Consider the following 20,871-nt stretch of genomic DNA (forward strand, 5'->3'; position numbering starts at 1 on the left):
GGTCTGTTTTGCACCCAAACCACGAGTCACATTTTCTGTCCACGTAACTACTGAATAAGTCCGGCAGTCAGAACCAGGAATAGGGGAGCGCTTTGAAAATGCATGGGGGTCCCTGGAGCAGCTCAGAGGCTTTTGACTGACCAGAGACAAATAACCCCAACCCCGCTAGTGTGTGGCTAAATTCCTACAACCTTATGTCATAAAGTGGGAGCATGCTATGACAGGTACTGACCTCTCGGGGTGCCGGAGCCGGGGAGAACATTAATACTATGTCCCCAGCACTTGAACGCCTATTCAAAACCACAGTGTAGGTTTAAAACTGTTGGCGCAAATCCAATAAACTGTACCATGGAGGTAATGGCAAAAGACCATATTCCCCCACAAGTAGCATATATAGGAGGTGGGACATAATGCGTCACCACAGGTGAACCCCACTACCAGTATGGACAGCATAGCTGGCATCCGGTAAATGACAGCAGTTTCTGCTTTAAGCCCGAGGCAGAAGTTCAAGTGGCCCAGGAGCGAATTGTCCCCATTCCTGAACCCTCCACTGCTCAGCTCACTGTAAAGTAATATTTCACCAACCTGCAAAAGTATGTAGTGCATTTCGGCTATGAAATTCCCCCTCTCCCAGAACATCTTACCAAAATACTCAAAGCAGTAATAGTCTCACAGAAACATTTCTACACTCTGGAGCAGAAGACGGTATAGATAGGGGCCAAGATACTGAACATTGTGGTTCCACCCTAGTGGGACATTTTTGAAAATATAGAGGTCCCTTCGTGGATTAGACTGGCTTCCTACATCCTTGTGGTTTGCCAGCTGGGAATAATATTGTACCTAGTGTGCAGTCAGTGCAAGGGAAAAGGTCAAATACTCGAATTCCGAAACCAAAGGACCTGGAAGGAACATTATGTCAAGGTGGAGGGAGATACAACAGAAAATGCTGGAAATACTCAGCAGGCCAGGCAGCATCCGTGGGGAGAGAAACAGAGTTAACGTTTCAGGTCTGGGACCCTTCATCAGAACTGGAAAAAGCTGGAGATGTAACAGATATTAAGCAGGTGCAGAGACAGGGGGCGGGGGGTTAGGAGGGGAGGAAGGAATAGAAAGAACACCCTGTGCTTTTGTAAGAGGCAGGAAAGATAAAATGTTGCAAATGGGAATGGCAAATGGCAAAAATCATACTGCATGAAAAATGGGGGCAGGGATAATTAGCTGAAATTGTTAAACTCAATGTTGAGTCCAGCAGGCTGCAAAGTGCCCAATCGAAAGATGAGGTGCTGTTCCTCGAGCTTACGTTGAGCTTCATTGCAGCAATGCAATAGCCCGAGGACAGAGAGATCAGAGTGGGAGTGAAGCGGTGTATTAAAGTGACAGGCGACCGGAAGCTCAGGGTCACCCTTACGGACTGAACGGAGGTGTTCCGCCAAGCTGTCACCCAATCTGCGTTTGGTCTCCCCAATTTAGAGGAGACCGCATCGTGAGCAGCGAATACAGTATATTAAATTGCAAGAAGTACACGTAAATCGCTGTTTCACCTGGAAGGGGTGTTTGGGGCCCTGGACAGTGGGAAGGGAGGAGGTAAAAGGGCATGTGTTGCATCTCCTGCGCTTGCATGGTAAGGTGCCAGGTGAAGGAGAAGGGCTGTTGGGGGTGATTGAGGAGTGGACCAGGGTGTCGCGGAGGGAGCGGTCCCTTTGGAATGCTGAAAGGGGAGGTGAGGGGAAGATGTGTTTGGTGGTGGGATCACGTTGGAGGTGGTGGAAATGGCGGAGGATGATCCGTTGAATGTGGAGGCTGGTGGGGTGAAAGGTGAGGACAAGGGGAACTTTATCGTGGTTCCGGGAGGGAGGGGCAGGGGTGAGGGGAGAAGTGCGGGAAATAGAATGGACATGGTCAAGGGCCGTGTCAACCACGGTTGAGGGGAATCCTCGGTTGAGGAAAAAGGAAGACATGTCGGAAGCACTAGTATGGAAAGTGGCATCGTCAGAACAGATGCAGCGGAGATGTAGAAACTGGGAGAATGGAATAGAGTCCTTACAGGAAGCGGGGTGGGAGGAAGTGTAGCCCAGGTAGCTGTGGGAGTCGGTGGGCTTGTAGTGGATGTTTGTTGAAAGCCGATCGCCAGAAATGGAGACGGAGAAGTCAAAGAAGGGAAGGGAAGAGTCGGAGATGGACCATGTGAAGTTGAGGAAAGGGTGGAAATTGGAAGTAAAGTGAATGAACTTATCTAGTTCAGGGCGAGAGCAGGAAACGGCACCAATACAGTCATTGATGTACCGGAAAAAGAGGTGAGGGAGGGGACCTGAGTAGGACTGGAACAAAGAATTTTCCACATATCCCATGAACAGGCAGGCATAGCTAGGGCCCATGTGGGTTCCCATAGCACCACCTTTAATTTGGAGGAAGTGAGTGGAGTCAAAGGAGAAGTTGTTCAATGTGAGAACAAGTTCAGCCAGGCGGAGGAGGGTGGTGGTGGATGGGGGCTGGTTGGGCCTCTGTTCAAGGAAGAAACGGAGCGCCTGAAGGCCGTCCTTGTGGGGGATGGAGGTGTAGAGGGATTGGACGTCCATGGTGAAAAGGAGACGGTTGGGGCCAGGAAACTGGAAACTGTTAAAGTGACGGAGGGCGTCGGAAGAGTCGCGAATGTAGGTGGGAAGAGACTGGACAAGGGGAGAAAAAATAGAGTTGAGATAGGAAGAGATAAGTTCCGTGGGGCAAGAACAGGCTGAAATGATGGGTCTACCAGGGCAGTCCTGTTTGTGGATCTTGGGAAGGTGGTAGAAGTGGGCTGTGCGGGGTTGGGGGACTATGAGGTTGGCGGCCATGGAGGGAAGATCTCCAGAGGAGATGAGGTCAGTGACACACTTGGAAACAATGGCTTGATGTTTGCTAGTGGGGTCATAGTCCAGCCGGAGGTAGGAGGAGGTGTTGGAGATGGCCGATGTCACGGCGGCAGTTGGCAATGAAAAGATCTAGAGAGGGTAAGAGGCCAGAGGGAGGGGTCCAAGTAGAACGAGAATTTAGAAAGCGGGAGAAAGGATCAGCCGTGCGGGGGGAAGACTCCTGGCCAAAGAAGTGGGCATGGAGATGAAGGCGACGGAAGAAGAGCTCAGCATCGTGCCGAGCTCGAAATTCATTAAGATGGGGGTGTAAGGGGATGAAGCTCAGGCCTTTGCTGAGGACTGATCGTTTGGGGTCAGAGAGGGGAAGATCAGAGGGGATAGTGAAAACACGGCAGGGGGTGAGATTGGAAGAAGGGATGGGATCAGAGGAAAGTAACAGGGAAGAAGGTTCTGGGGGGGCGTTGGTGTCCACGAGTTGATGAAGCTTGTGATCCTTGACATCAGAAAGGAAGAAAAAAAGTTTTTTGTTGATACACCTGTTTGAATTTTTTTTGTATTTCTAAATAAAAATTGTTGTTTTTTAGTGTTTTTGTTGTTTTTAATGAAGATTTTTGACCTGTTGTTTTAATAAATATGTATGTGTACCAAGTGATGCATGGACCCCCTCCATGCTTGGATGTGTGTAAACAAGTGTAATTATTCTATGTATGCTTATGTACACTGCATTTTTACAGAAAGGGAAATGCATGTGTCATGGGATCATAGATAGGTATTTACAGGGGAAGACTGACTATGGAGGGTCGAAAATTTTGCTCACCTTGTCAGGATGAAACTTAAAGCGAGTTTAGTATCAACAGGGGGTGTGTAGGGTTCTCAAAATTCCCACATTCCCCAAAAGTTATGGATAAAGGGACCCTATGGACAAGTTATTAAAAAGGGTACCCAAAATGGCTTCTGAGACCTCGTGATCAAGGCTCGCAGGATTTTAAAAGCAAGGCCCTGTAGAAGGCAGGCCCATTCAAAATCCTGAAATGAAACCTAATGTGCATGGATCTGTGAAAGACTTTGCCATTTTCTAAAGCCAGACTGCTAGGTAAACACAGAATATGCATTCTTCACCTTGGAACAGATCAAGTCAGGATGGCCCTAATCTTGAGGCCATCAACTTCTCGCATAAATAATCGGTAACAGTTCACAGTTAGCTGCCAAGCCAGGAAATACGATTAAATTTCATAAATATCAAACAGCCAGGATATCTAAGCCATTAAACAAGGAGACAACCACCCCAGAAGTTGTTAAAGTAAAGGACTGTAATCATTTTAGACGAACCCGCCAAAAGTTAGACAAAGAACTGACCTGATTTGGTGCGCAGATAAGGGGTGAAGAACCGGGTATAATTGTAGGCCCACCGGTAGCTCTCTCTCTCTTGCCTCTTGCCTCTTGCTCGCTCCCGATACTGAGGGCGCCCATTACAACACCGGGGGCCAAACACGGGAGGAGAACGGAACCTGATTTGAACACGCACAGGACACACGGGGCCGCAACCAGGCAGACGAGACGAGACGAGACGAACGGTAAAACCGATAGGCAGAGAAGGGCAGCAAGAAGAAGTGTTGGGGGACAAACGGCTTAGTTATAAGCTGGCGTTTGATGCATGGATAGTGAAATCAAGACAAATGGCCTAGTTATAAGCTGGCATTTGAAACTTGGGTAGTAAAATCACATTAACGATAAAAACCGCCAACCAAGCCCCAACCGCAACAAAACCGTCGGCGACCAAACCGCCACCAGAAGAACAATCATTTCCTGCAAGGTGAAGTACCCCACAAAGACTTTAATCTGATGAAGGAAAAGGAGGGGTACTTTGCACAGACAACTCCATCGCCGTGCCCTGTGACCACGTGATGACGGCAGGCCCAAAGGACAACAAGAGCGACCCCCAAAAACCACGACTGGCTTAATCGACAGGTTTTTGAACCGTAAGAGAAACCCCATTGGTGAGCATGAATTCCTGGCCCCTCGTAGCTTAATCTAGTTAGGTATTGGGGGTGGGATAAGGATAAGGGGATTTTAATGTGTTTGTTCCCTCGATGTGCCGTGTGTTCCCCATTCCCATATAAGTGTAATTTTATATGCCTGTAATTATTCCAGTAATTCTCAGTATTGTGATTTTATTATGCCTTTAATAAAATTTACAGTTTTCTTGCACCAAACCACTTGTCTACTCGATTTTCTGTATTGCCACCTGTGTCTAGAACCCAGGGCTGTAGGAGCGATTCGAACCACTCAGAGACAGTCAGGGGCAGAGCTGACTGGCACACACCACCCCCTACAGCTTGTCTGACATCCATTCTTGATGAGCTGCAAATTCCTCCAGCAGTTCTGCCCCTACTTCAGCCCAATCTACTTATATTTTCATCCATGCCTTTGTCACCTACAAACTTAATGATTCCAAAACTTTCCTGGAGGCCTCCCATCCTCCATCCTCTGTAAACCTCAGCTTATCCAAAACCATGTTGCCTGTACTCGATCACAAACCAAGGCCCTGATTTTAAAAAGGAGCGGGCCCGGTGCATGTGAGCCCCAAAGCGGCCACGTACCCAGAGAGTCCAGGGCTGCGGAGTCTCGCTCGACACCTGGTAAGATCCATTGCATGGCCAGTGGGCGGGGGGTGGGAATTTGGCACCAGGAGTTTGCAGCCAGGCACCCGTGGGAACAGTCCCTGGCAGTCATTGGGTGCAAAGGGTGGAGGTGATTGGAGATCGGTTGAAAGGGGGTGTGGTTCAGAGGCTGGCGGTGATCAGGGATTGGGTGGGGAAGTGGTGCAGTGGGTGGAAGTGATAGGAAATCAGACCAGGGAGAGGGGTGCAGAGGGTGAGCAAATGGGATTTCTACCGCGATTGAAGAGTGGAGGCCAGGGCTGGGATGGTCCAAGGACTCCGTTCGGGACCTGTGGGGAGCTCTCCTGCTCCTTCTGACCCACAACAAGTTCGGACAGAAGTAATCTTGCATAACTTACCCTGGCCTCTTCTGTCCAGTCGGCGTCTCCCGCTGTCGTCTGGCTTGCCCATTAACCCTGTCCTCACTGACCTACATTGGCTCCCGGCCCTCCAATGCATCCAATGTAAAATTCTCCTTCTCATGCTAAATCATTTCATGGCCTTGTCTCTCTTTATCTCTGTAACCTTCTCCAGCCCTACAATTCCCCACTCCCAGAACTCTCCGTTGCTCTGGCTCTGTCCTCTTGTGCATCTCCCCCCCTTCACTCATCATTGGCAGCCGTGTCTTCAGCCACCGAGGCCTCACGCTCTGGAATTCTCTCCCTGAGCCACTCTGCCTCTCCACTTCCCTCACTCCCTTTAAGACTTTTTAAAACCTTCCTGTTTGACAATCACCCCTCCCAATATCTCCCTCTGTGGCTCTGGGTCCATTTTGTTTGATTCTGTCTCTGAGGTGCCTTGGGACATTATTTTCTACTTTAAGAACACTATATAAATGCAAGTTGTTGTTATAGTCGATAATCTATTTGTTTGCTCCCAGAGTCTCTTCAGGTGATGTTAGAAATGGTGATGTGCAGAAACTCTAAGAAAATAGACTGTGATCTTTCTTAATCAATGAAATATATTGTTTACAAAAATGATTTTGAGAAGCAATAAAAAGATACTGAAACAATCAAAGTTGCATTTTTAAAATATGTTTTGAACTTCAGTGTGACTACAAGTTCTTGATAGGACCATACTAGAATTTTTCTACATAAACTATAGAATAAATTTGATGAATTTGCGCTCCCGGCACAGACCTTGCCCTGCCCACACCCATTGTGGGAATTTGGGGGCAGAGGTCATCAAACTGTGCAGGATTTTGCAACCATTATGGAGAGAAAATCTTGCAGGGTCTGCTGCCCTCTGTGTCCCAATTCTCAAAATGGGCTGTCGGCAGATTAAGGTCCTTGTCAGGAGCTTGAATTCATGAAATTTACTCTTCTGCCTTAAAATCTGCCTGATCCTGAATCCATGTGTATAGAATATTCTACCATCACAGATATACAATCAGCATCATTTCACTCTCAGCACAATTTAGAACTGAGTTCCTCAACGCTGCAGCCTCTTATGCAGCAATTTTCTATCAGTGGGAGTTCTCCTCGGAGAAATTGCTTCTGGGTGATGCTGCTTAGCCGAGTAGGCTGCATCACCCTGTCTCTCTGAGTCTCAGAGACATCATCTGGCATCTGGTTGTGGTCATCATAAAATGGTTGCTGTCCATGATATGACTCAAGTTGCTGAATCCTCTGAACCTTCTTCATGTTTGTCTCCTTGAAGTCTTCATTATCATCGGAGGCCTGGAAACAATCTGGAACAGAAATAAAACTCCGTCTGTGAACACTGAGGGATTACTGAGATTGATCTCATGTTCTTTCCCCTCTGACCCAACTATACACTGCTCCTCTTTATCACAGAAGTTCTGGACCTTGTCAGTCTATTTCATAGCTCTCTCTGTGGCCTAGAAATTCAGGCAAATCCATGTTTGGCACACGTGATGTTGGCAGGATTCATGCTCTGAGCCTGAATGGTGAGGCCCGAGGGCCCCCCAATATTGGCCCTCCTGTTTCACTGTAATGGAGCCGACGGGGATTGCACATCCAGCAGGCAAAGGGGAGAACAAGATCGGGCTGCTGCTAGCGTTGCAGTGGCCCACGAGTAAGTGTAGCCGGGGAGGGGTGGATCGGAGGCTGGGTGGGACGTATAGAGGAGGAGGGTGAGAGGCTGGGGGGTCGTGATCAGAGTCTGGGAGTCAGGGCAAGCTGCGGTTGATCGAGGGGGAGGGCCGCCCACTTTCTTTAAATGCAAAGTTGGGAAGCGCGTTCCTGCTCCTCTTGGTTCCACATTCAGGTAATTAAATTTGAAAAAACGTCCTTGTTGTTAGCAGGCAATCCCAAGGTCTGGTTTTACTGAATGCAGCCTGCACTGGCGTGAGCTGCCTCAGTGGCGGCCTGAAACAGGCGATTGGCCCCTAATTTGTATATGCAAAGGGCCGAATACCTGTTTCAGGCATGGGCACTAGCCGACTATTTCTTTTCCTTTCCGAATATGGCGGACGACATACCTCCATCCAGAAATGTGAGCGTTCTTCCTGCCACCTTATTGGGGGCTTGGTAGGCCAGTTATTGCCCGTAAAATGGGTGCTGCGCATGAAGAATTTGTTCTGCTGAATAATTTACTGAACACCAATTAAAGGGACTTATGCACATTTGCTTAGCCAGTTGGAGACAGCACTAAGGTCAGACCGTTTGTAATACATTACTACATCAACCAGGTAACTAATGCCCTGTTCAATATGTGTAAGCATATATTTAAAATAAACATCAACAGGCAGAACCAACTGGAAAAGAGGACACAAATTCTTGAATTTTGTGGCATCTCCCAGGTGCTAAGCAGCATTAATTGCTCACACATTGACATTCAGACCTCTGTCGGTGATGCACTGCCTTTTATTAACAAGCTTTATCAATAATTCCGAGACTCGAAGTTAGCAGAACAAAAACAAGGCTTTTATTAACTTAGAACGTAACACGTAAAAGAGAGTGATGTCTTCCTTCTGGAGACTGAGGCCAGACTGAGCCAGCCTACAAACGGGGCCAGGTATGGGCAGAGCCCTACACACAGCACATTCCAGTATACAATACAGCACATTCCAGTACACAATACAATGAGGTCTGGGGGAAGGGAAATGACACTGAAACCGATCTCAGTCACAGGCAGTGATGATGATGAATATTTCATCACATTCACCCCTTCTATAGGTTTAGTCTGTTCGGGGGTTTGATAGTCCTCTGCGACCGACGTGGCTGTTGCGGTGCCGCGGGTGTCGGCTGGGTGTCCCCGGTAGCCTCCTGGGTCTCTGCCGGGGGTGCCGCCAGGGTTGTTGAAGGGGTAGTTGGTGGGGGTGCCGTTGGTCGGTGTTCTTCCGGGGGTGATGAAAGAGTAGTGGGTGGGTAAGAGTTGCTGTGATCGTCGTTGCCGCTATTGCCGTGGTTGTTCTCGATGCCGGCTGGGGCGGCGTCTTTTATGGACACGGTGTCCTCCCTTCCGTCGGCGTGCCGGACATATGCGTATTGGGGGTTGGCGTGGAGTAGGTGTACTGGCTCCACGAGAGGGTACGTCTTGTGGCCCCTCACATGCCTTCGCACGAGTACCGGACCTGGGGTGGAGAGCCATGACGGCATGGATACGCCCGAGGTGGCTTTCCGGGGAAAGACAAACATTCGTTCATGAGGCGTGGTATTAGTGGCCGTACACAATAGCGACCGTATCGAATGGAGCACATCCGAGAGGACTTCCTGCCAGCGGGAGATAGGGAGGCCCTTGGTCCTTAGAGCTAGAGTGACTGCTTTCCATACTGTCCCGTTCTCTCGCTCCACTTGGCCGTTACCCCGGGGGTTGTAGCTGGTGGTACGGCTCGTGGCGATTCCCTTGGACAGCATATACTGGCGTAGCTCTTCACTCATGAAGGACACCCCCCTATCCGTATGGATGTAGCTCGGCATACCGAACAGGCAGAACAGGCTGTTGAGGCATTTAATGACCGTGGCGCTGGTCATGTCTGGGCAGGGGAAGGCGAATGGGAACCGGGAGTATTCGTCCACAATGTTCAGGAAGTAAACATTGCGGTCGACGGACGGGAGGGGGCCCTTGAAATCTAAGCTGAGCTGCTCAAAGGGCCGTGTAGCTTTGATTAAGTGGGCTCTATCTGGGCGGTAGAACCGAGGCTTGCACTCAGCGCAAGTGCGGCAGTTCCTGGTCAGGGACCGAACTTCCTCAATCGAGTAGGGTAAGTTACGGGACTTTATGAAGTGGAACAGCCGCGTGACCCCTGGGTGGCAGAGGTCGTTGTGGAGGGTCTGTAGCCGATCCCCGGTGGCGCTGGCACACATCCCTCGTGAGAGGGCGTCAGGGGATTCGTTAAGGGCCCCTGGCCGGTAAATGATGTCGTACTCGAAGGTGGAGAGCTCGATCCGCCACCTAAGAATCTTATCATTTTTAATCTTCCCCCTCTGTTTATTATTGAACATAAACGCTACCGACCGCTGGTCGGTAAGTAGGGTGAAGCGTTTGCCGGCTAGGTAGTGGCGCCAGTGGCGCACTGCCTCCACGATGGCTTGGGCCTCCTTTTCCACGGAGGAGTGTCTGATCTCGGGCCCTTGGAGGGTCCTCGAGAAGAAAGCTACGGGCCGCCCCGCCTGGTTGAGGGTGGCCGCCAAGACGAAGTCAGACGCATCACTTTCCACTTGAAATGGAGTGTTCTCGTCCACTGCCTGTAGCGTGGCCCGCTCAATATCCTGCTTAATGCTTTTGAAGGCGGCGTGGGCCTCAGCAGAGAGCGGGAAAGAGGATGCTTTCAAGAGGGGGCGGGCTTTGTCGGAGTAGTTGGGGACCCATTGGGAATAATAAGAAAATAACCCCAGGCACCTTTTCAGGGCTTTGGGAGTGTTGGGCAGGGGCAGCTCCCGTAGGGGGCGCAATCGGTTGGGGTCTGGTCCGATTTCCCCATTCTCCACCACGCTGCCTAGTATGCAGAGGCGCGTGGTGTTGTAAACGCACTTGTCCTCGTTGTAGGTGAGGTTGAGTTTTTGTGCGGTTTCCAGGAACCTCTCGAGGTTCGAGTCGTGATCCTGCTGATTGTGGCCGCAGATGGTGACGTTGTCGAGGTAGGGGAAGGTTGCCTGCAAGTGGTGGTCATCGACCATGCGGTCCATCTCCCTCTGGAAGACCGAGACCCCATTCGTCACCCCAAAGGGGACTCTGAGGAATTGGTAGAGGCGTCCGTTCGCCTCAAAGGCGGTGTACGGGCGGTCCTCTGGTCTGATAGGGAGCTGGTGGTACGCTGACTTGAGGTCGATGGTGGAGAACATCCGGTATTGGGCGATTTGGTTCACCATTTCTGATATGCGGGGTAGCGGGTAGGCGTCTAGTAGGGTGTACCTGTTGATCGTTTGACTATAGTCGATCACCATCCGTTTCTTCTCGCTACCCCTTACCACTACCACTTGGGCGCGCCACGGGCTGTTGCTGCGTTCAATAATGCGCTCTTTCAGGAGCCTGTCTACCTCGGTCGCGATAAACCGCCTGTCCTCCCAGCTGTACCTCCTGCTTTTGGTCGCTATTGGCCGGCAGTTAGGGGTAAGGTTCTCGAATAGCGAAGGCGGCTTTACCTTCAGGGTAGCCAGACCGCACACTGTGAGGGGCGGCTGGGACCCACCGTACTTGAGCGTGATGCTTTGGTGGTTGCACTGGAAATCCAGGCCCAAGATCACGCTCGCACATAGGTTCTTCATGATTAATACTTTAAAATTATCATATACAGTTCCATTAACGCACAATTGTACCGTGCAGTAACCCAGAATGGTCGATGTCTGGGTTTTGTCAGCCATAGAGATGGTACCCTGAGTAGGGACCACCTTTAGTGAGAGTTGTTGTGCCAGTTCTGGGTGGATAAAGCTCTCCGTGCTTCCACTGTCAATTAAGCATTTAACCCGGCACCCGTTTACCTTGATGTCCACCATTGATCTGGATAGCGGGTGCGGCCTGGTCTGGTCCACTGTGACCGATGCCACTGTAGGGCCCTGATTGATACAAGATGGCGTCCACGCTGTCTGCTCACAAGATGGCGGACCCCACGAGGTCGGGCAAGATGGCGTCCAAGATGGCCGCTCCCACGGCGCACACGCGGCGGTGGCGGGTTTTCCGGTGGTTGGTTTTCCGGCGGGGTTCCCTCTGCACACCTTCCCGAAGTGCCCCTTCATACCGCACTTAAAGCAGGTGGTGCCTTTCGCCGGGCACAGGTTTCTGGTGTGCTTTGGCTGCCCGCAGAAGTAGCAGTTGGGTCCCTGACGCGTCGCGGCTGTCGTAGGGCTTCTGGGGTGAGAGCGGGGCCCAGCCGGTGTCGGGCTGTCGGGCGGGGAAGATGCCTTCCAAGATGGCGGCGCCCTCGGTGCACACGTGGCGGCGTGGATGGCGCGGGCTGAAGAGTAGGTGTCCGAGTTTCTCTGGGCCACATCCAGGGATCGCGCGGTGTCCGCAGCCTGTTTCAGGTCCAACCCCGTTTTTTCCAGCAGTCTTTGCCGGATGTAAGTGGAGCTGAGGCCTGTGATGAAGGCATCGCGAACAAGCTCGTCAGTGTACACTGCGGCTTTTACATCTCGGCACTTGCAGTCTTTGCCAAGCATTTTCAGGGTGCTTAGGAACTCCTCCACCGATTCCCCAGGTCGCTGTGCGCGGGTAGCGAGCAGGTGCCTAGCATACACCTCATTCGTAGGCTGCTGGTAATGCGCCTTTAAGATGTCGCAGGCGGCCAGGTACGTCTCGGCGTCTTGGACGAGGGGGTAAACCCGGTGGCTTACCCAATTCCGCAGAATTCCGAGTCTCATCCTCGCAGCGTCCGTAGCGTCTTTGGTGGCTGCGGAATTGTCCAGGAAGAATTCCATACACTCAAACCAGTGTCCGAAGCGTGCTGATGCGTCCGGAGCATGTTGATCCAAATCCAAACGTTCGGGTTTCAGGAGTTGATCCATAGTGTTGAAAAATAAGTTAATAAAATTGATGTGCCTCAATAATTCCGAGACTCGAAGTTAGCAGAACAAAAACAAGGCTTTTATTAACTTAGAACATAACACGTAAAAGAGAGTGATGTCTTCCTTCTGGAGACTGAGGCCAGACTGAGCCAGCCTACAAACGGGGCCAGGTATGGGCGGAGCCCTACACACAGCACATTCCAGTATACAATACAACACATTCCAGTACACAATACAATGAGGTCTGGGGGAAGGGAAATGACACTGAAACCGATCTCAGTCACAGGCAGTGATGATGATGAATATTTCATCACACTTTACTGCTTCATGAATGTACAGATGACATGTGATCACTGTCACTGTGAATGCTCATTTTCCAGGGACTACTCAGGAGGCACAGATCCTCACAGAATTCAGCATTCCAGCACTTTTTGAGGGAGAGAAGAGGTTGCAAGTCTGGCTCCTGGAGACAGAAGGTGTTCGTTCCTGATGTGTCTGATGATACCTGTACTAAACCTCCATATCCCTCAAGAAGCTCCTATAGACGTACAGTCACAAAGCAGGTATATCATCAAACTTGTTGAAACAATATGGGTGATTCCGGGATCCTACAGTTCCAGCAGGGAAACTGCACTCACAGGGATTATGAGGCAGAGATAGGGCAACAACATTATAGTCCCATTTCTCTAACCAGTGCTCGCCATTAGCACAACTTCCTGGTTAGAGAATAAAATCATTCTATTGGCCCAGAAATTCGGGTCTCCACGGGTGAGTACGCATGGGGTACTCACCCGTAGGCCGAATGGAAGTGCCGGTTTTCTGCATGCACTGCGCATGCGCGGGAAACCGGCACTTCCAATCCTCTGAAAGCAGGGGTTCAGAGGTCGAACGCGTGCAGGAGAGGCTGCGCGTGCGCATCAAACTTACTTTTTTTTTTACAGGTTTTCCCAGGATTGTAAGCCTGCAGGATTTAGAAATATAAAAAGCAGGCGTAAGGCCTGCTTTTTACAAGGTAAGTGGTCAATTAATTAAAATTAAAACATTTTTTCCACAGGTTTATTATTTTTAAATACTTTAAAGCAAGGTAAGTTTATTTTTAGCCCCATTAGAATATAAAATTATTTTTTTCAAAAATTTAAATTATTGTTTAAAATAGTTATTTAATGTAATTTATAGTTTATTAAAAAGTGTGATTTAAAAAAAAATTATTTGAAGGTCTACTGCTATTTTGGGGCCGTAGTATTTATAAGTCTTGACAGGTCTTCCTGTCAATACTTATGAATGGAGCATTCCCTGCTCCGATTGGCTGCCCATGGCCCACGTGATCCCAGGGGAGGCATCGAACTAACTGCGCCCTGGGACATGCAAGCACAGCGTGCCGGCTGCTGGAGCAGGCCCCGGATTGGAATTCCACGGGGCCCTACAGCTCAACTGCCGGCACGCAAGGTAAGTGCAGGTCGGGGGCTTGCACCCGCGAGAAGCCCCCGACCCGAATTTCTGGGCCAATGTTTCCGATGTCTTCCACTAGGTGCCTTGTAATTTGACTCACATCAAGAGCACAGAATAATTGTGACATGCTCCATACTGTACAAGATGAACTGCACGAGGCATGAGCTGAGCTTCCAACCCCATATCCTCTCAATCACCAAGACCACCTACTTCTACCTCCGTAATATTGCCTGTCTCCATCCCTTCTTCAGTCCATCTGCTATTGAAACCCTCATTAATGTTTTTGCTACCTCCAGACTCAACTATTCCAATGATCTCCTGACCGGCCTCGCACCTTGCACCCTCCGTAAACTTAAGCTTATGCAAAACTCTGCTGCCCATATCCTAACTCGCACCAAGTCCTGTTCACCCATCACCTCTACTCTTGCTGACCTATTTTGGTTCCCAGTCCAGCAGCACCTCAAATTTAAAATTTTCATCCTAGTGTTCAAATCCCTCCATGGTCTCGGTCCTCCCTAGCTCTGCAATCTCCATCAGTCCTACAAGCCTTCTGAGTACTATGTGGGGGCAAAATTCAGTTCCTTTGCACCTGCCATTAGCACCTCGGTTACCGCCCCACCAGGAGGTGGAGCGCCCGAGATTGCGCTCAACTTTCTGTGCGGGCCGGTAAGTCGAATTTAGCGGCCGGGGTGGTACTTCCGCGTCGGGTGCTAAATGTCCAGCCCTAACTCAGTTACTGCCCCCAAACGGGTCAAACACCCATATGCATACTCTTGGCACAAACTGCTGCCATGCTGGCAAGTACTGAAGGGCGCCTCCAGACCTATCTAGGCATGTGAAGTGCATCATCAATATGCCAATGGATTGCTTGATGACACATCTAGAGGTCAGGTGGCTTTCATTGTAGCGGTCCTGCACCTCACATGTGGGGGTTCCACACACATGTCATGAGCTAAGTTTGAAGGGGATGTCCCTTGTCTCCTACAAGCCAGCCCTTATTTCTATTTCCTGGAATGAAGAACTTTGGAATGTTGGACTGCCACAGTATAAAAGCATCATGACAGCTCCCAGAGAATCTGCCACACACCTGCATGAACCTCTTTATGTGGTTGCACACCAGATGTACATTAATGGATTGAAATCCCTTGCGTTAATAAAACCTCCTGGTTGACCTGGTGGTCCTCAAATTGCCACATGTGTGCAATCGATGGCATCCTGTACTTGTGGGAGGCCAGCCAAAGAAGCGAACCTGACTGCTCACTCATTCTGGCTATTGCCATCGCAGGGGAAGTTGACAAAGTTCAACGCCCTGGCAAACAACTAGTCTATGACCTTTTTATTTTATTTGTTCATGGGATGTTGGCGTCAGTGGCAAGGCCAGCATTTAGTGCCCATCCGTAATGGCCATTGAAAAGCTGGTGGTGAGCCGCCTTCTTGAACCGCTGCAGTCTGTGTGGTGAAGGTACTCCCACAGTGCTGTTAGGGAGGGAGTTCCAGGATTTTGACCCAGCGACGATGAAGGAACAGCGGTATACTTCCAAATCAGGATGGTGTGTGACTTGGAGGGGAACTTGGAGGTGTTCCCATGCACCTGCTGCCCTTGTCCTTCTAGGTAGAAGAGGTCGCGGGTTTGGGAGGTGCTGCTGAAGAAGCCTTGGCGAGTTGCTGCAGTGCATCTTGTAGATGGTACACACTGCAGCCGTGGTACACCTGTGGGGGAGGGATGAATGTTTAAGGTGGTGGATGGGGTGGCAATCAAGTGGACTGCTTTGTCCTCGATGTTATCAAGCTTCTTGAGTGTTGTTGGAGCTGCACTCATCCAGGCAAGTGGAGAGTATTCCATCACACTCCTGACTTGTGCTTTGTAGATGGTGGAAAGGCTTTGGGGAGTCAGGAGATGAGATACTCGCTGCAGAATACCTAGCCTCTGACCTGCCGTTGTTGCCACAGTATTTATGTGGCTGGTCCAGTTAAGTTTCTGGCCATTGGCAACCCCCAGGATGTTGATGGTGGGGAATTTGGTGATGGCAATGCCGTTGAATTTCAAGGGGCGGTGGTTAGACTCTCGCTTGTTGGAGATAGTCATTGCCTAGTACTTCTGTGGCGCGCATGTTACCTGCCACTTACCAGCCCAAGCCTGAACATCGTCCAGGTCTTGTTGCATGTGGGCATGGACTGCTTCATTATCTGAGGAGTTGTGAATGGCACTGAACACTGTGCAGTCATCAGCGAACATCCCCATTTTGGATCTTATGTTGGAGGGAAGTTCATTGATGAAGCAGCTGAAGATGGTTGGGCCTAGGACACTGCCCTGGGGAACTCCTGCAGCGATGTCCTGGGGCTGTGATGATTGACCTCCAACCACCACAACCATCTTCCTTTGTGCTAGTTATGACTCCAGCCAGTGGAGAGTTTCCCCCCCCACCCCCGATTCCCATTGACTTCAGTTTTACCAGGGCTCCTTGATGCCACACTCAGTCAAATGTTGCCTTGATGTCAAGGGCAGTCACTCTCATCTCACCTCTGGAATTCAGCTCCTCTGTATTATACATTTATGTGCAGCCAACTGAGAGCCCCTCGAGATGTCTCTGGTGGCACACATGAAGGTGCCAGAGGCAAAGAAATTGAGGGCACGGAGAATGCGTGGGCACCAGGTCCAGCAGGGGTAGCTCTTCTTGAAGAATGCTGCAGATATCAGCAACCGTCTGCCATGTCAAACTGAGCCTGTGGAAGCACTGCTCTTCAGATAGGTCAAGGAAGCTGAGCCTCTGTCTGTAGACCCTCTGACATGGTTAATGCCTCTGTGACCTCAGCCCCTCTGTTGCTCCCCTCTGTGTTCGCCACTCTGTTCTCCAGATCTGTCTTGTGCACCTGACTCTTGTGAACATGCAGATGCCATCACAATACAACATTGCTGCCGTAGATAGTGATTGGCTTCCTCGTCCCCTCATTCGATGTCCTATCGGAAACATCCATGGCACCCCACCTCCACTCTCCTTCCTGATGTTGTTCATTTGAAAGCCTCCAAACTTCTCAAAAACATCAATATTCACAAAAACTCTCTGGGGAACTGACAAAGCAGCTGTAAGCACTGAGCCTTTATTGATATTTTATCTGAAGTTTCAACCTTAAACACCCCCATAAAGTGCCACTCAATCTCGCATCCATTTCACTGACGATTTTCCCTTTTAAAATCGGCTCATTATCATGTGCTAATGATCGACCCGCCTGTGTTAATGATGGACCTGCCTCCGGTGAGCAGGTTACTCCATTAAACCTAGAAGTGGGTGCGTTGGAGGCGGTTTGTGGTTGCCGTTGAAATTTTTAGAATATTTACTTCCCAACTGCCCCAATCCACCTGTCCTCAGGTGAATTGATTGAAATAATTGAATGTGATCATAACTGTTGTTCTGTACAACGTACATCCAGTTCCGATCATAAGAGGATACTATTGATACACATTTGGATTGTGCTATCTTATAGTTAGATATTGGGCAGTATGGACACACAGCCACAACATAAGATGGGCCCAGACTACTTATGAAAGTAGTATCTAAGGCAGAATCTTAAACTTGTAACTTGGTGCAATACAATTTAAAAGTTAATTACACTAAAGTATAGCAAGATCAAAGTTACAGCTCATTAAATATATTCTCGGCGTCATTTCAACCAGATTTTGTATTTCCAACATTTCCTTTATAGTTTTACTCAGTAGGCTGGATTTTCCTCTTCTGGAGGATATCCATCAGGTTGGGAATTTAATCCATTTCCCTGGGCCAATCCTGATCCATTTCCCTGAGTCAATTCTGATCCATTTCCCTGGGCCAATCCCGATCCATTTCCCTTGGCTAATCCCGATCCATTTCCCTGGGCCAATCCTGCTCCATTTCCCTGGACCAATCCTGATCCATTTCCCTGGGCTAATCCCAATCCATTTCCCTGGGCCAATCCCGCTGCACTTCCCTGGGCCAATCCCGATCCATTTCCCTGGACCAATCCCGATCCATTTCCCTGGGCCAATTCCGATCCACTTCCCTGGGCCAATCCCGATCCATTTGGTGTTGGAAATTATTTATGATGCACAGTAGGCTCCCGGGTGGATTCTCGCATCCAAGTGGGCACTGGGAAAGCCTGGCACAAAATCCCGGCAGTGCCACAGCAGGACTGCCCCTACAGCACGAGAGGAGGCGGCAGGGACTGACACCCACAAAGGAAGGTGAGTGGGAGCCACATTGGAGGGAGAGGAGGCCAGTACAAGGCCCTCTCCTCCATTAGTGGATCTCAGGGTCATTAATTGGCAGCCCTGGGAAGTGACAGTAACTGGGGTGGATGCAAAGACAATCCGATCATGTCCTCATTTGAGACATGCACAGACTCACTTTCAACAGGAGTCACTGGACAATGGTCAGGACAGGAACTGAGTGATTTATTTCCCTCCCTTTTCCAAGCTTGCTGAGGCCAAGTGTGGTTCACTAACTAGCTGAGTTCAACTAACTCAGCACTGACTGAAGATTGAACCTGGAATCTTCTGGCCTGCATGATTTCATCCTACTTACCATCACGTAGATAATTTTCTAATTTTATTGAAAATTTTTTTAAGTCAGAACATTTTATATTCTTTAGGCTGCAGGAGGTAGGGTTTCCACTTTGGGTACAATCGGCAATCTGGGCATAAAGTGTGCTCAAATTGTGCTAGTTTTCAAAAGTTAAGTTATGGTTCAAGATTGCACTCAAACTCATTTGCATAATCAGAAACGCAATATCTTCCATGACCCAGCGCAATTGGGCAGCAGTTCAGAATGTAATTGTTTATTTTTTCCCCTTACATTAAAAAATATTCCTTGATAGATGTAAGAGTGGTAATACAGCTGATAATGGGTTTGTCACAAAAAATAAGCATTTTAGTCAGAGTGTCAAGTCCGCCACCTGATTTAACTAACTGAAAATGAGTTTGATAAACTATACAGGGCCATTTACTAGTTTCATTGGTGTGCGCTAATCAGTTTCTTAGTAAATTAAATATCTTTAACATTTGAAAACTTTTATAACGTGCCTAATAGTACCCTTGCACCAAACAAGAAGCTTTACTTTTAGAGCCTCCATGAAGGCCAGCAAACAGGCGCAATTACCTGAAACTTGTCGTGTTCATTAATTCAGGTCAGTTTTGGGCTGGCTTCCAACACAACAACACAATGGCCCAGTAATTCCTGTCACAACCCGTGAGTACGGACAGGGTACTCACGCGTGTGCCAGGAGGAATTGCCGGTTTTCAGCATGCACAGCGCATGCGCTGAAAACCGGCATTTCCTGTCCTCTGACCCAAGGGGTTAAGAGGCTGAACGCATGCGCGGTATTGGGCAGCGCGTGCGACTTGGATTTCCTGTATTTTTACAGATTTGCGCATGTGTAAAGGCCTCCGGTTTTTACGCATTGAAAAACCACACGTAAGTACTTAGTTTTACAGGTAAGTGGTCTTTTAGTACAATTTAGAATTTTTTTTTCCACAGGTTTATTATTTTTAAAGAATCTACAGTAAGGTAAGTTTAGTTTTAGACCCTATTTTTTAAAATTTATTTTTTTCAAAAATGTGATTAATTGTTTAAAATAGTTTTTTAAAGTTATTCATAGTTAATTTAATTATTGGGATGCTTTTTAAAATTTTATTTAAAGTTTAAGTAGTGTTTTGGGGTGCAGTACTTTTCATGAGTTTGACAGTCTTTACTATCAAACTTATGAATGAAGTTTCCCCTCACCTGATTGGCTGAACAGTGCTCACCTGATCCCAGCCGGCACATCGCACTAACTACGCCGCTGGGTCAGGTTAGCACAGCGCGCCATCAGAACCGGGCCACTGACAGGAAACCCACTGCGGGCCAGGTTTCAGATGTCGGCGCGCCGGGTAAGTGCACATCGGGGGCTTGCACGCGCGGCAAGCCCCCGACACCAAGTTCTAGGCCATTGCTTTTAAAACCAGCCCAAAAGATCGCGGAAACCCAATTTGCGCTGGTCCTAACTTGCACTTGAAATTCCTCGATCTTTTGCGCTTTTTGGAAAAAAAACAGCACAACCTAGCGGAAGCTCTACTCCATGGTGACTTTTCTTGGGCCAGCCCCACACAGGTATATGAGCAGATGGATATTTATTCGTGATAAGGAAGATAATATGGTCACTGCATTCCTGGCCCACCAATAAATAAAATCATAATACTTTTAATAGGAATGACATCTTAGTCATTCACCTTGTAACAGATCAATGACTATTTTTCAACCCTGGTCAATAGAAAGGATTTCAATACTCACCATATGGATGATGAAGGAGAGCTCTCCATGATTTCTGCCCACAGACTTGGACTATTTTAATTAACAAATCTTCACGGCATCGCTTTAACATATATAAGTTCAGAGGCTTTACACAGGGCAGCAACAGCCCGATTGCCAGGATGAACACCAGACTCTTCATTTCAGCTCACAAGTGATCAGCTTCGCCCACCCTGGCTCTGTGTAGGAACCAAGTGCCAATCGCTCCACTCACTCTCTAATGCTTCTACTACACAAATTGTACCGTCTTTTTCGGCTGATCTAAATTTCTTTTCTTGTTTCAAACTCCTGCTTGGCTGGATTTCTCTACTGATTCTGAGGAAATGCTATTTCTTCTATGCCTGACTTTTACGTTCTTCTGTTCCTTCTCCCCTTTATAGCAGCTTTGCTCCATTACTGTGACTCATCATTGTTTATCATTAACTTTTGTCCCTTTTTCTAATGACTTTTGAAACTTTTTCAATAACTCAAATCAGTAATGTCTTAACCACCAGCAGTGTTGAGAAATAGTCAACAACAGTAACAGCAAATTGTATTTACTAGCTGGAGTGCCCGGTGGTGCGAGGGTTTTTTGAGGGCATGTTGTTATGAAAAAAGTAGAATTAATTTTATCCATATATATCAATGAGTCTGTCCGTCTGTCGGTCTGTCTGTCTGTCTGTCTGTGTGGGGGAAGGAGAGAGAGAGT

At 48.7% G+C, this 20,871-nt stretch overlaps 1 long non-coding RNA gene across 1 annotated transcript; it reads right to left on the reverse strand.

Annotated features, from left to right (window-relative positions):
• Positions 1–6,450: 6,450 nt before the first annotated feature.
• LOC147124824 (uncharacterized) lies at positions 6,451–20,638 on the reverse strand. The gene is made up of 2 exons (XR_015080450.1): positions 20,166–20,638; positions 6,451–7,199 (listed from the first exon to the last, which is right to left on the reverse strand). It is a non-coding gene; the product is annotated as an uncharacterized LOC147124824 (long non-coding RNA).
• Positions 20,639–20,871: the final 233 nt, after the last annotated feature.

This window comes from Somniosus microcephalus, chromosome 1 (genome assembly GCF_052327205.1).
Source record: "Somniosus microcephalus isolate GS21.2 chromosome 1, FLI_Smic_1.0, whole genome shotgun sequence".
Lineage (NCBI taxonomy): Eukaryota > Metazoa > Chordata > Chondrichthyes > Squaliformes > Somniosidae > Somniosus > Somniosus microcephalus.